We start from the raw sequence: 5,666 nt of genomic DNA on the forward strand, positions 1-5,666 counted from the left end.
GGACTTAACATCTGAGGTCATCAGTCCCCTAGAGCATAGAACTACTTAAACCTAACTAACCTAAGGACATCACACACATCCATGCCCGAGGCAGGATTCGAACTTGCGACCGTAGCAGTCGCGCGGTTCCAGACTGAAGCGCCTAGAACCGCTCGGCCACACAGGCCGGCGGCAAACATTCATTACGCCATTTTGACGAGAAGGACACTCCGTCACCTTTCATGGAAAAGCGACAACAATTATTTACAAGGTGTACGTGACACTGTCAGTCTCTTTAAATATTCATATACACGATGTGCAACCTATGAAATGATACATGATTGTGGTTGTAGATGACGGCAAAGTATGTAGATGAGTGCTTGTAAGGTGTGAAATTATAGCCACCTCACACTCCAAAATTATTAAGGGGCTCCGGAAAGGCTCAAAATCATGAAAAGTTCAATTTTTACTTTTTTGCGTTTTCTGAATCTGCAGACTATTACCTTTTAATAGATATATAATTTATTCAATTCCGAAGACTACAACTATTTTTAAATTTTTTTTGAAATGTGTTCTACATGGGCGTGACCCACTGTGGCGCTGTTAAAGTGCTGTCAAAAGGTGTTATTATTAACGTCCGTGTTCATCAGGTACATTTTAGTGATGTGAGATAAAGTATGTGTTGTGGCTAACCTGTGATGGTTCAATATATATCGCTGGCGTGATTGTCGATTGTTTCATGTTTATTTACTCTGTCGTTATCTCGAAAATATTCGTAATTAATTCTGTTTCTTGAGTCTCTGTTTTGTTGAAGTATAATAATGAGTAAAAGTAAAGTTATTAGAAATCCTCTGAAGGCTTTTAAGAAAAGGAGAAATGTTGGAAAGCCAAAGGTATGTGTTATTACTGTAAACAATAAAGACGATAACCAAGTGAGTGAACCTAACCTCTCAAGTACACCTGCCCATAGCAGTCAAAGTGGGAAAGAAAATACTTGACAGAGGAAGCTTGGTTCAATGAGTGAAAACTATGAATGTTTTATGGGCGAATCGGATGTGAATGAAATAATTGATATGTCGGTTCTCAAAGGAATTTTTTCAAACCGTGTAAGATGTATTCATTGTAGTGAAGCTGGTCTGGAACTCTCCATAATAAAGCACGTAGGACTTGCTAGTGAAATACAACTGAAATGTGATAAGTGTTCATACATGACCACCTTTTGGAACAGTGTTGCAGTAACTGCAACTGAAGAAAATGGTAGCAAAATCTACGAACACAACAACGAGCGATGCTTGCTTTAGACAAGGAACGCCTTCGGGCTGCAGACAGGGCTGTAAAGAGTCTAGAAATACAAGCAAGAGTAAACAGGAGGAGGAACAAGAGGAAGCTGGAGGAGGAGTTTGCAGAGGATGAAGATAATCCATCCTATGGACCTGGAATGCACTAAAAAGTTAATCCAATCTTTGTCGCTCGATTGCCAAAACTTTTATTTTCTCATACTAATTACATGTTTTCTAAGAATCTTCCAAACATATTTGTTTCAAACATTCAGTAAATGTTACACAGTACCTTCTACATAATTTAACACAGCCTTTTTCCAAAAAACTGTATATTTTTGAATATATAAATAAAAAATTGCAAAAAAATGTTGTGAATTTTCATTACAATTGAAAAAAAAATCATCTTTAATAACTGAACTAAAATTTTGTAAAATCCCTGTGTTAAGTTGTAGCCCATATTCCAATAAATAATCTGTAAAAATTTCAACTTCCTACCTCAAATACTTTGTGAGGAAAGATGTAATTTATAAGCGTTATTTTAACATTGCAAGTATAGGGCGTTCCGGAGCCCCTTAATGCGTCTCGGCTGTAAGCGGCGTGCGCCGTAGCTCCGTGAATAACCCAGCTGTCTGTTTCCAGAAGTCTGTGCCGCAGGCGCGCGCTAGGCCGCTGCTGGCCGAGCCGGCCAATGAGCGCCAATCTGCTCCAGTTGACACTTCTTGACTCGCGCCAGTTAGCCCCGCCCGTCCCCCGCTGTCGCTGCGGCCGCCGCTCATGGAAATGCCTCCGTCTTCCCCACTTCTGCAGCTGCTGGCCGCGTATCGGCAAACAAACAAACGCCGGCCCGAGCATCAGGCAAGGCGAGCGCGTTGCCTGTTTACGTACCACTGTGCGCGACGCCTCTACCAGACGTGTTATTTTTTTTATTGCGTTGGCCGACCACGCGAGGTAAAGACCCTCTACCCAGGGTTGCCATAATTTCTGTCTGACAAACTGGACTTTTTTTTGGTCTTCAGTCTTCTCACTGGTTTGATGCGGCCCGCCACGAATTTCTCTCCTGTGCCAACCTCTTCATAGCAGAGTAGCGCTTGCAACTTACGTAAATTATTTGCCGGATGTATTCCAATCTCTGAAACTTCCCGGCAGATTAAAACTGTGTGCCGGACCGAGACTCGAACTCGGGGCCTTTGCCTTTCGCGGGCAAGTGCTCTACCAGGAGGACGGGTGGTGAGTCGTGCTTGGGTAGCTCGGTTGGTAGAGCACTTGCCCGCGAAAGGCAAAGGTCCCGAGTTCGAGTCTCGGTCCGGCACACAGTTTTAATATGCCAGGAACTTTCAAAACCAGCGTACACTCGGCTGCAGACTGAAAATTTCATTATACAGGGTGATTCAAAAAGAATACCACAACTTCAGGAATTTAAAACTCTGCAACGACAAAAGGCAGAGCTAAGCACTATCTGTCGCCGAATTAAGGGACCTATAAAGTTTCATTTAGTTGTACATTTGTTCGCTTGAGGCGCTGTTGACTAGGCGTCAGCGTCAGTTGATGCTAAGATGGCGACCGCTCAACAGAAAGCTTTTTGTGTTATTGAGTACGGCAGAAGTGAATCGACGACAGTTGTTCAGCGTGCATTTCGAACGAAGTATGGTGTTAAACCTCCTGATAGGTGGTGTATTAAACGTTGGTATAAACAGTTTACAGAGAATGGGTGTTTGTGCAAAGGGAAAAATTCTGGACGGCCGAGAACGAGTGATGAAAATGTAGCACGCATCCAGCAAGCATTTGTTCGCAGCCCAGGAAAATCGACTCGCAGAGCTAGCAGAGAGCTGCAAATTCCACAATCAACTGTATGGAGAGTCCTACGAAAAAGGTTGGTTATGAAACCTGAACGTCAACTACCCGAGGCGATGGATCGGCCGCCAGGCAGCCCGTGACAGAGCACTTCATCACTGGCCTCCAAGAAGCCCTGATCTTACCCCCTGCGATTTTTTCTTATGGGGGTATGTTAAGGATATGGTGTTTCGGCCACCTCTCCCAGCCACCATTGATGATTTGAAACGAGAAATAACAGCAGCTATCCAAACTGTTACGCCTGATATGCTACAGAGAGTGTGGAACGAGTTGGAGTATCGGATTGATATTGCTCGAGTGTCTGGAGGGGGCCATATTGAACATCTCTGAACTTGTTTTTGAGTGAAAAAAAACCTTTTTAAATACTCTTTGTAATGATTTATAACAGAAGGTTATATTATGTTTCTTTCATTAAATACACATTTTTAAAGTTGTGGTATTCTTTTTGAATCACCCTGTATTCCAATCTCTGTCTTCCTCTGTAATTTTTACCCTCTACAGCTCCCTCTAGTACCATGCAAGTCATTCCCTGATACTTTAACAGATGTCTTATCATCCTGTCCCTCCTCCTTGTCAGTGTTTTTCACGTATTCCTTTCCTCTCCGATTCTGCGCAGGGCCTCCACATTCCTTACCTTATCGGTCCACCTAATTTTCAACATTCGCCTGTAGCTCCACATCTCAAATGCTTCGATTATCTTCTCTTCCGGTTTCCCACAGTCCATGTTTCACTACCATACAAGGCTGTGCTCGAAGCGTACATACCCAGAAATTTCTTCCTCAAAATAGGACCCATGTTTTATACTAGCACATGGAAAAATCCGGGAGATAAGAGAAGATTCCTGCACGATTACATCTCGGCGAGGCAAAGGTTCCGAAATCAGATACTGGGTCGTACGGCATACCTAGGAGCAGAGACATAGAGCGAAACACAATGTAGTAACGACGAAGAATAGGCTGATGCTTAAGGGGTGTTCACAGAAGTGGTATACTCACTCAGGAATGACGAAATGCATTTGAAGTTCTCTAACACACACGAGGTGACAATTATTCAACTATATGAAAAAAACGTACATTAGTTAAATGCTACGGCGTGCACACATTTCATTCAACATGTAAACGTCACTACAGATATTCGCATTTACGTTATGACATGTTAGATATGCCTGCCATCATTGTTGTAGCGCAGACAAACAGCGAAATTCTGCATGACCCGCTGAATGGCTTTTCTCAGCTCAGCAATGGTTCTGGGCGTTATTGCTGTACTCCTTGTCTTTAATATAGCCCCACAAAAAGGAATCGCATGAGTTCAGATCCGGAGAATATGGCAACCGATCGAGGCCCATGCCAGTGGCCTCTGGGTACACCAGAGCCAGAATGCGGTTCCCAGAATGTTCCTCGAGGACATCAAGATGGGGTCGAGCTTTGTCTTGCATGAACCACATCTTGTCGAGATCAGGATCTCTTTGGATAACGGGGATGAAACCATCTTCCAAAGCCTTCACATACCTTTCTGTAGTCACCGTGCTATCAAGAAATATCACACCGATTATTCCGTGACTGAAAATTGCAGCCGGCCGGGGTGGCTGAGCGGTTCTAGGCGCTACAGTCTGGATCCGCGCGACCGCTACGGTCGCAGGTTCGAATCCTTCCTCGGGCATGGATGTGTGTGATGTCCTTAGGTTAGTTAGGTTTAAGTAGTTCTAAGTTCTAGGGGACTGATGACCTCAGAAGTTAAGTCCCATAGTGCTCAGAGGCATTTGAACCATTTGAACATTGCACACCATACAGTCACCCGTTGAGGGTGAAGAGACTTCTCGCTCGCGAAATGCGTATTCTCAGTTCCCCAACTGCGCCAGTTTTTCTTATTGACGAACACATCCAAATGAAAGTGGGCTTCGTCGCTACACGAAATCATACAGCGCACACTAATTCCCATCATGCTCCGCATCCAACCATGCAGTTTGAAGGTCCCAGCGCAAACTGTTGAGAAGTTATGACTATTTTACTTCACACAGTTCAACAACTTTCACCGTGAATACGAAAGAAGACAGCTCAGTTGAAGAGGGATGAACATCTCTAAAAATGAGCAATCAGAGAAGCTGGGCAGACAGACATACGTGCAAGTAGGGTAGCTGCATAGAAACCTTGTGCAACAGAAGTAATACTTCAAAGGATAGACAAAAGAAGGAGGTACAAAAATACTCAGTGGAAGACAGGAATACAACAGTATAACTGAATCAGGAACGAAGTAAATTTGAAATCCTGGGAAGCCAAGGCGAAATGGTTGCAACAAAAATGTGAAAAAATCGAAAAAGAAATGGTCGTCGGAAGGGCAGATTCAGCATATACAAAAGTCAAAACAACCTTTGTGAAATTAAAAGCAAGGGCGTCAACATTAAGAATGCAATGAGAATTCCATTGTTAAGCATAAATGTGGGAGTGCACAAACAGGACAAGTACACAGAAGACATCTATAAGGGGGAGGACTTTTCTAATGTCACGACACAAGAAGAAATAGGATCCCTTATTAGAGACAGATCTGGATTATTTGGGA

Source organism: Schistocerca americana, chromosome 9 (genome assembly GCF_021461395.2).
Source record: "Schistocerca americana isolate TAMUIC-IGC-003095 chromosome 9, iqSchAmer2.1, whole genome shotgun sequence".
NCBI lineage: Eukaryota > Metazoa > Arthropoda > Insecta > Orthoptera > Acrididae > Schistocerca > Schistocerca americana.